Source organism: Myotis yumanensis, unplaced genomic scaffold (genome assembly GCF_028538775.1).
Source record: "Myotis yumanensis isolate MYYU_CA2020_CCGP unplaced genomic scaffold, mMyoYum1.0.hap1 SCAF_18, whole genome shotgun sequence".
NCBI classification, from domain to species: Eukaryota; Metazoa; Chordata; class Mammalia; order Chiroptera; family Vespertilionidae; genus Myotis; species Myotis yumanensis.
The window spans coordinates 19481914-19491250 of NW_027223769.1; the positions used below are offsets into that span (position 1 = coordinate 19481914).

At 40.8% G+C, this 9337-nt stretch overlaps 1 long non-coding RNA gene and 1 other non-coding gene across 2 annotated transcripts in view; both read left to right on the plus strand.

The window, feature by feature from the left end:
- Positions 1-9337, plus strand: part of LOC138996985 (uncharacterized) — a 354380-nt gene that overhangs the window by 333605 nt on the left and 11438 nt on the right. The gene's annotated exons all lie outside the window — the stretch shown is intronic.
- Positions 4095-4261, plus strand: LOC138997482 (U1 spliceosomal RNA). Its single transcript, XR_011468946.1, has one exon. It is a non-coding gene; the product is annotated as a U1 spliceosomal RNA (small nuclear RNA).

Here is a 9337-nt window from a genome sequence, read left to right on the forward strand (position 1 = left end):
ATAGCGACTGGTCAAACGGTCAAACAAACGGTTGGACACTTAGCATACTAGGCTTTTATTATTTAGGATATATATATATTTCTCTGTATATGTATGTGGGTATTTCCTCCCCGCCCCCCCCCCCCCCATGTCTCTTCTATGTTTTGAGAGTGTTTAAGGTGAAGGTTTGGGAATATTTATGGGGGATTTATGCAGGCTTCTAGAATGTTCTGGAATCTTGTTCAGAAAAGAGGGTAATCTGAATTTTTTCCTAAATCATCTAAGATGTAGTGGCCACCTCTCTCCCTGAAGTGGATTTGAAGGCAGCCATTAATAAAAGTGAGGACAAGGGCTTCATCATAAAGTCCTTTAATTCTAGGCCACACCAGGTAAAATTCCCCAGGACCACGGCTAAGGGCAAGCCCCGTCTCAGAAAACAAGGCCAAGAATTCTTAACTTTCACCAACATGGCCACGCAAGTCTTCAAACCTTCCCACGAGGTTCTTCAGCAGCAGAACAATGAATGCGATCGCAAGCCTGGCGAGACCAGCTGACCCAGAGTTTAGCTTGATTCTTTTGCATTCAGCCTTTCTCAGTTTTGCTGACACAAAGCTCCAGCCCTCTCTTGTCTTGGTTCCAGAGGGAGCGAGCATTCCCCACCCGGGACTTGAACGGGCCGCCCTGAGTGAGATTTGCCCAGCCACGCACCAGACAGGCAGGGTATCTGGGGAAAATGAACCCCTCCCAGCAAACCCACCGGGGTGAGAACACACATGCTTTTCTCAAAGAAAACTCCTGGCGGAGATAAAAACCAGCCATGGGGGCAGCCCCAGAAAGGTTTCTTGCTAGTAGGTACCGAGAGATTTAAAAATGTTCCATCTTGTTTGCCATGTAAGAAGATAATCAGACTATGGTATAGCTGTTCACAGAATGCAGGCTCATAGGGGCATTACAAGATTTATCAAGGATTTCTTTAGCTTGAAACATACAAAACTGTATGGAGTGCAGTCACAACTATATAAAACTAAAACGTAAAAACTAATGCATTTTAAAATAAAGAAAGTAAAGAAAATACATCAGACCCTTTAGTGGTTGTCTGGAGTGGTGAGACAGTGGCTGCATTTGCTTTTCTGGTTTTTCCCCCCAAGTTCAAAAGCTGAGCATTCATTTTAACTTTCTAATAAAAGCGCAGTAAATTTTGTTTAAATAAAATTCTTCAGCAGTTATAGCTAAGACTGACTGTATTTAAATGCAATGGTAGGACTTTTTTTCCCTCTCTCTCCCTGAGTGAATCTCACAAGTCGTATTGAAAGGACATGGAGAAAGAATAAAACCATATTCGGGCAGGTTCCTGATGGAAACCACATTGGTTCAGCTTCGAGGCGTCCGCACAGGTCTGTACACAGGAAGGAAGGCAAGGGAGAGATGAGGTTGAACGAGTGAGAGAAGCCACAGAGGTGGAGTGGTTTGCAGGCACACGGGCTCAGAGAGGTGAATTTACTGGGCCAACATCACAAAGGAAGTGGTGGCCCCAGGATTCTAACGTTGTCCTTGTCAGTGAAAAGGGGACAGCAACGTTACACTCCAGCGTGAGATGTAAATGAACAAAACCCACGTTTCAGTGCAGCCTCTGGGCACTCGGGAAGTGACACCTGAGGAAGGTGCAGTTCCTCATCTGGGTGCCCGGCCTCAAACGAGAATCTGTCCCCGTTCCAAAGGTAAAGGATAAGCACCCAGCAGACACCGCAGGAAACCAGGGCAGCTGGAGGCAGACAGGGGCCTCTTCAGTCCCAAGGAGTGATGGCGAGCCTCCATTTGCATATCCCTCTTTGGGAAATTGAAGGAAGCTTTTCTTCTCTCACACCTAAGATGCAGGCGGGCAAGGCCTTGTAAACAGATCAGCTCCCATGGAGACGATCTCTCTGAGGGTGCGGCCCATTTCATACAGGCAGCCAGTGCTGCAGCCAGTGAGGGAAACGCATAAGCCAGAATGAGCCAGAGCGGCTGGGGTGCTGGTGCTGGTCTGGGTAAGGCATTCAGATGGGGTCCAAGTGGTGTCACAGTTGTTGATTGACAAGGAACAGAAGGCATGATGTTCCCAGACTGAATAATGTGGTAAACTTGTAGTAACTTGGCTGAACTGAGGGGTTTTTTTTTCTACCCAAATCGAATGTAGAGTCACCCAGAAGTGCCACTCGAATTAAAATTGTGAACTTGGAACTGTGGGAAAATGAAAGGCAAAATGCTTATACTTTATTACTATTTTTAAATATATTTTTATTGTTGATAGTATTACTAATATCTCCCTAACCCTAACCCTTTATCCCCCTCCACCCTGTCCCTACCCCCACTCCCAGATCTCCACTACTCTACTGCCCATGTCCATGGGCTATGTATATAAGTATATAAGTTCTTTGGTTTAATCTTTTCTCGTCCCCCTAACCCCACATCGAGGTATGCCAGTCTGTTCTATGCCTCCATGCTTCAGGTCTTATTTTGTTGGTCAATTCATTTGTTCATTAGATTCCACAAATAAGTGAGATCATGTGGTATTTGTCTTTCTCAGATTGGCTTACTTCACTTAGCATAATATTCTCCAGGTCCATCTGTGCTGTTCCAAAGAGTAAGAGATCCCTCTTTTTTACAGCTGCATAGTATTCCATTGTGTAAATGTCCCAAGCTTTTTTATCCATTCATCTACTGATGGGTACTTGGGCTGTTTCCCAATCTTAGCTATTGTAAATAACACTGCTATGAATACAGGGGTGCATATATTCTTTCTGATTGGTGTTTCGGGGTTTTTAGGATATATTCCCAGAAGTGGGATTGCTGGGTCAAATGGAAGTTCCATTTTTAATTTTTTGAGGAAACTCCATGCTGTTTTCCATAGTGTCTGCACCAACCTGCATTCCTACCAGCAGTGAACTAGTGGTCCCTTTCATCCACATCCTCGCAGCACTTGTTGGTTGAATTTTTTGATGATAGCCATTCTGACAGGTGTGAGGTGATATCTCATTGTGGTTTTAATTTGCATTTCTCTGATGATTAATGACTTTGAGCATTGTTTCATATGTCTCTTGGCCATTTGTATGTCCTCTTTGGAGAAATGTCTATTCAGGTCTTCTTCCCATTTTTAAATTAGATTGTTTGTCTTTCTTTTGTTTAGTTATATGAGCCACATGCGGCTCTTTGGCCCCTTGAGTGTGGCTCTTCCACAAAATACAGACTTTTGCGCATGGGCCATGAAGTTTCAATCACACTGTGCGCGCCCACACTTGGTATTTTGTGGAAGAGCCACACTGAAGGGGCCAAGGAGCCGCATGTGGCTCGCGAGCAGCGGTTTGCCGACCACAGCCCTAGACAATGTGAGATGTCTGAGATTTTGCTGCCAATGTTCTCCTCTAAGATTTTTATGGATTCATGCCTTACATTTAAGACTTTTATCCATCTTGAGTTTATTCTTGTCTATGGTGTAAGTTGGTGGTCTAGTTTCATCTTTTTGCATGTGTCTTTCCAGTTTTCCCAGCACAATTTGTTAAAGAGACTGTCTTTACTCCATCATATGTTCTTGCCTCCTTTGTCAAATATTAATTGACCATAATGGTGTGGCAGCTCAATTTCTGGGGTCTCTGTTCTGATCCATTAGTCTATGTGCCTGTTCTTGTGCCAATACCATGCTGTTTTGGTTATAATGGCTTTGTAGTATAGTTTGATATCCGGTAATGTCATCCCTCCTATTACATTCTTCTTTCTCCAGATTGCTGCAGCTATTCGGGGGTCTTTATGGTTCCATATAAATTTTTGGAGTATTTGTTCTGGCTTTGTGAAGTATGCCATTGGTATTTTAATAGGGATTGCATTGAATCTTTAGATTTCTTTGGATAGTATAGACATTTTAATAATGTTAATTCTTCCAATCCATGAACATGGTACATGCTTCCATTTGTTTGTATTTTCCTCTATTTCTTTTTGCAATGTCCTATAGTTTTCCAGGTTCAGATCTTTTACCTCCTTGATTCAGTTTATTCCTAGGTATGTTTTTTGTTGTTTCAATGGGATTGCTTTTTTAGTTTCTCTTTCTGAGAGTTCATTATTGGTGTATAAAAATGCCATTGATACTCACCGGGCAGGGGAGAGACCATGATCACGAAGGTGGTTTTCCCAGGGCGAGGCTTATCCATTGCCCTCATGATGTGCTGATCCCTGTGATTTCCCCAAATGTGGGAAACTCGACTGCATAATTTGTGGTAGTGGAGGACTGCTGCGTTCATGCTATCCCCTAAAAAAATGTCATTAATTTATGGATGTTGATTTTGTATCCTGCTACCTTGCCAAATTCATTTATTAAGTCTAGTAGTTTATTGGTGGAGTCTTAGGGTTTTCTATGTACAATATCATGTCATCTGCAAATAATGACAGTGTTACTTCTTTTCAAATTTGGATGCCTTTTATCTCTTTTACTTGTCTGATTGCTGTGGCTAGGACTTCCAGTACTGTGTTGAGTAAGAGTGGTGGAAGTGGACATCCTTGTCTTGTTCCCATTCTTGAGGGAAATGCCTTTAGTTTTTGCCCATTGAGTATTATGTTGGCTTTGTCATATATGGCCTTTATTATGTTGAGGTATGATCCCTCTATTCCCACTTTACTGAGAGTTTTTATCAAAAGAGGGTGCTGGATTTTGTTGAATGCTTTTTCTGCATGTATTGATATGATCATGTGGTTTTTATCTTTCAATTTGTTTATGTGATGTATCACATTTATTGATTTGTGACTATTGTACCAGCTTTGCATCTCTGGAATAAATCCCACTTGATCACAGTGTAGGATCTTTTTAATATATTGCTGGATCCAATTTGCTAATATTTTTTTGAGGATTTTAGCATCTGTGTTCATCAGGAATATTGGCCTGTAATTTTCTTTTTTTGTAGTGTTTTTATTTGGTTTTGGAATTAGGATAATGATGGTTTTGTAAAAAGAGCTTAGAAATGTCCCTTCCTCTTGAATTTTTTGAAATAGTTTGAAGAGGATAGGTATTAGTTCTTCTTTGAATGTTTGGTAAAATTCACCTGTAAAGCCATCTGGTCCAGGACTTTTGTTTGCTGGAAGTTTTTAAATTCTGCTTCAATTTCATCAGTTGTTATCCTACTCAGGTTTTCTGATTCTTCCTGAATGTGATTTGGAAGATTGTATATTTCTAAAAAATTTTCCATTCACCCAGGTTGTCCAGTTTGTTGGCATATAGTTGTTCATAGTATTTGCTTACAACCAATTGTATTTCTGTGGTGTCTGTTGTTATATCACCTCTTTCATTTCTGACTTTACTTATTTTGGTCCTCTCTCGTTGATTCTTGATGAGTCTGATTAGGGGTTTATCAATCTTGTTTATCTTTTCAAAAACCAGGTCTTGGATTTATTGATTTTTTGTACTGTTTTTTTTAGTCTCCATGTCAGTTATTTCTGCTCTGATCTTTATTATTTACTTCCTTCTACTTTGGGATTTTCTTGCTGTTGTCTTTCTAATTCATTTAGTTGTAGGGTTAGTTTATTGGTCCTTTTTCTTATTTCTTGAGGTAGGCCTTAGTGCTATGAACTTCCCTCTCAGGACTGCTTTTGCCGTGTCCTAGAGGTTTGGGGTGGTTCTGTATTCATTTTAATTTGTTTCCAGGAAGTTTTTAATTTCTTGCTTGATCTAATTGGTAACGCATTCATTGTTTAATAACATGCTATTTAGCCTCCATGTTTTTGGGTGTTTTTGAGTTGTTTTTATTGTAGTTGATTTCTAACTTCATGCCATTGTGATCCAAGAAGATGCTTGGTATTACATCAGTCTTCTTCAATTTGTATAGACTTGTTTTGTGTCCTAACATGTAATTTATCTCTGAGAATGTTCCATGTGTGCTTGAGAAGAATGTATATTCTGTTGCTTTGGGGTGAAATGTTCTGTAAATATCAGTTAGATCCACCTAATCTAATGTGTCATTTAAGGTCTGTGTTTCCTTGTTGAATTTTTGTCTGGAAGATCTATCCAGTTATGTCAATGGAGTGTTAAAGTCCCCTAGTACGAATGTATTGCTGTCAATCTCTCCCTTAAAGTCCATAAATAGTTCATTTTTTAATGTATTTGGGTGCTCCTATATTGGGCGCATATATGTTTACAAGGGTTGTATTTTCTTGTTAAATCATTCCCTTCAGTATTATGAAGTGGCCTTCTTTGACTCTTGTTATGGCCTTTGTTTTGAAGTCTATTTTGTCTGGTATGAGTATTGCTACCCAGCTTTTTTCCTTTCCTTTTACAGTGGGGCCTTGACTTAGGAGTGTCCCAACTAACAAGTTTTTTGAGATACCAGCTGTCTCTCCGCCGATTTTTTGCATTGAGTTGATAGAGTAATTTGAGTTAATGAGCTCCTTAAGGAGCTCGGTCTCGGAATGAATTAAACTCATAAGTTTCAGTCTCTATGTATCTTTTGTTCTGAGGTGAGTCTGTTGTAGACAGCATATATATATGGCTCATGTTTTCTTGACCATTCAGTCACCCTATGTCTTTTGACTGGAGTATTTAACCCATTTACATTTAAGGTTATAATTTATAGGTATTTATTTATTGTCATTTATTTTCTTTATGCCTATGATCTCTCTCTCCTTTTCTTCTTCTTAAAGCAGTCCCTTTAACATTCCTTGCATTGTTAGTTTGGTGGCAATGTACTCTTTTAACCTTTTTTGTCTGGAAAACTTTTCATTTCACCTTCAATCTTAAATGACAGCCTTGCAGAACACAGTAGTCTTGGACTTAGGCCCTTGCTTTTCATTACTTGAAATGCTTATACTTTAAATAAAGCGACTGGCTGCTGGGAGTATTTTATATAAATTTTTATGACAATAAGTTAAATATGTAAAAAATTTTAAATGGTAAAACCCAACACTGATAAGGTTGTTAAAAAACAGAAACCTGTAAATTCTTCTGGTTGGAACCCTTCCAGATCATACATGACAGTATACAGAGGAGCCAAATAGGAGCTCTTGGATTCCATGGTTTCAGCTCTGAAAATGTATGCCGCGGAGGTAAATTAAGAGAGGGAAAACACTGCATGCATAAGATACTGAGCCATTAGTTCTAACAGCAAACACTAGAAATAATCTAAAGGTCCCATAGTAGGAGTTTCCAAAATGATCTATTAGGCATCTCTTAAAATAAATGTGAAACTGACAAATAAGATAATTTTCTTGGGGGGGGGGGGGGGGGGCTGGTGATGAAACCAAATAGTATGAAGACTTGAAAGGTAGTAAACCAAGATGAAAATAACTGTGTTGTGGAGCCATTCTTTTTCTTCTTAAAAATTGCCTCTATTGCCCTGGCTGCGTGGCTCAGTTGGTTGGAGTGTTGTCCCGTGCACCAAAAAGTTGGGGGTTGGCTTCCCTGTCAGGGCACATACCCAGGTTGTGGTGCAGACAGGAGGCAGCCAATTAATGTTTCTCACATGGATGTTTCTCTCTTGTTCTCTCTCTCCTTTCCTCTCCCTCTAAAATCAATAAAGACATATCCTTGGGTGAGGATTGAAAAAAAAAAGCCTCTATTATTAGTACATAATTTTATCAATAGGCGTAATTCATAGCCGTTTTTCCAGTGGTCATATTTTGTGATATTACTTATATTCTAAATTTCAAACTAGTTTGGCTGAATGGTGAAAAGCACCAAGAGTTAACGCACGAGGCAAGAATTGTTATTGTAGATGCTTTTTTCAATGTAAACTTCTAATGGTGCCTGCTGCTGACCAGAACGGGCAGCCGTTTTGCAAGGCCAGGCTTTCTGGCCCAGTGCTGACCCTAATGAAAGCCGTCAGGCCTCCTCCATTGAAATTCAAAACAAAACCACCCATAACCCCATTTTAAAGAGCAAAACCACAAGCCACAGCTTCAGTCATTGCTGGGGATGCTTCCATTTCTTATTTCCTATTGATAAGTCGCAGAAAGGCCTCCCTTAATCAGCCATGAAAGTGGAAACTGGCTGCCTTTTGAGTTTAAAGAAACTTAGGGAGAGAGAGCAACTCGAACGCACGTGCGTGCAGAGAAGCTGCTCTCTCTTCCTGTTCTGGCGGCACCGGGGCGACGGTGGAGAACGCTGGACCTTGAGCCCATTAGAAGCTAAGTGCAGGGAAAGGAGGCCACCTGCAAACTTTACAACCAGGACAGGAGAAAGGGTCTCTGGAGCTGAAGCCATATTGCCGGATAAATGCACCTACAGAAACCATGTGTCAGGTTTCTATGAGGCATCGAGCACCAGGACAAGAGCCAGATCAATGCTTAGGTAGGAAGCCAAATAGTCTTCCTTTGTGAATAATTCACCCATCGCATCAATTGAATGTGCATATACTGCTGGTCTATAGGCCACTTGGGCTTGAAGGCAATGGACTGGGATTCAAATACTGACTCTGATACTTACCACAGCTAAGGGGCTGTGGATGGGTTACTTTGTATACCACAGTTGCAGCATCTACGGATAAAATAAGATGGAGTGATTTGCCAAGACTAGCGATTGGCACAGAGTAGATGTTTAATAAATAGTACCTGCAATTAGTAGTAGTGATGATGGTAGAGTGGGATCATTATTATAGAATTAAAGTGTATATTACATATATAATATAATCATATATCTGTTTATATATGTCTATTTACACATTCATATGTCATGACAGATGGTGAGCAATAGCCTTGGGCTTAGAATAACCTAAAAGAAGTAGGTATATTTACTTGCTCACTTGTCCAGGAATTCCCCATGAAATTAGAAGATTAATGTGTCTCACAGGAGAAATGGCTCTCAGGGAATGGTGTTTGACTGAGTGGACTCGGGGCATACTGGGCAAGAGGAGGCCTGGGTGCTGTTGAGGCCTCGGTTTAACTTCATGTACCTGGAGAACTTTTGATCAAGTTAATTAGGATCTTATGCGCCGCGGGGAGTCCTATAGACATGAGATATAAGTGTTTTTGTAGCAGGAACTGCGGGAGAGGTTGCCCTAAATTTTGAATTTCCACCATGTGGCACTCAGTACATATTTGTTGAGTGATTGTCTGAAGGCTTAGTCTATCTAACTTAGGGAGCTCCTTGATTTAGGGCAATACTCACCTCCCCTGGTCAATTTCCTCCCAAATCGTATTGTACCTGCCTGGTGCAGAGCCCATTTGGAAGTCAGTCAGCACTTACCTGAACAGCACAAGGGGGCAGATAGCCCGCAGCGTCTCCCTTGGGTCTCTTCAATATTTCCGACATCCCCTTGGCTGATGACACTCCAGTGTCTGCTTTGCCATGGCTTAAATTCCGCCTTCACCAAATGCCTAAAGCTTAGCTAGAGTCAGACCCATAAAG